The sequence below is a fragment of the Trichoplax adhaerens genome, genomic scaffold (genome assembly GCF_000150275.1).
Source record: "Trichoplax adhaerens TRIADscaffold_47 genomic scaffold, whole genome shotgun sequence".
NCBI lineage: Eukaryota > Metazoa > Placozoa > Uniplacotomia > Trichoplacea > Trichoplacidae > Trichoplax > Trichoplax adhaerens.
In genome coordinates, this window is record NW_002060987.1 from 89,470 (window position 1) to 90,355 (window position 886).

Genomic DNA, 886 nt, shown 5'->3' on the forward strand with positions numbered 1-886 from the left:
CATAACTATCATATGATATAGGAAGCTAAGTACAGTATAGTTATGTTTGATTGTAACTCATTTTTCTTTGGTTCGATAGGCCAATGTATGGTTATAATCCAAGCCCTAGGCCCTTTTTAAAAATTTACATTTATAACCCTAACCTGGTGGGCAGGTATGTGAATTATGTGACTTTGCGTAAGTGCAGTATGAATTAAGATAACTTAAACTCATGCTATAGAATATATTTTTTGCAGTGTATATTCACATGAAAGTATAGTGCAGTTATTACTAAAGTGATACAAAGTATTAAAATTAGCTACGCTCTCTGGGCTACTGTAATGCATCATTCGTAATTGATCGCATTTTCATTAAAAAATTGGTATTGATCTTGAAGAATTGCAGATTTGCTCTTAACTGGAGCTGTCATGAATAAAGTCTTTCAACCTCATGAAGCTCACCTGCCATTTACATTACAGGTAAAAAGATATAAAGTCTTTATATGGTTAATAGTATATAAAGTCTTTATATGGTTAATAGTGAAGATAATACTTAATCTTTCTCATTCAGTAATGTACTATTGCAATGTTACCACATTCCAAATTTAAATGTAACCCCACTTTAAGTTGATTTAATGGAAAAATGCGCTCGATATCATTGGATCTAATGCTGTAATATATATGTTCTCTCATGCATAACGTTATAAACAACTCATCACTAACTCCGAGTATCTCTAAAACAATACACTGTATGGCACTGTACTGTATCTTATATATACTTGAGATTTATATTTAAAGCGCTACAAAATAATTACTGTTATAGTAGACTAGCATTATGCGATGAAAATAGTCCACGTAATTTAGAAAGTTATAACATAACACCATGTGGTATCTGCTGGGAAATCTGT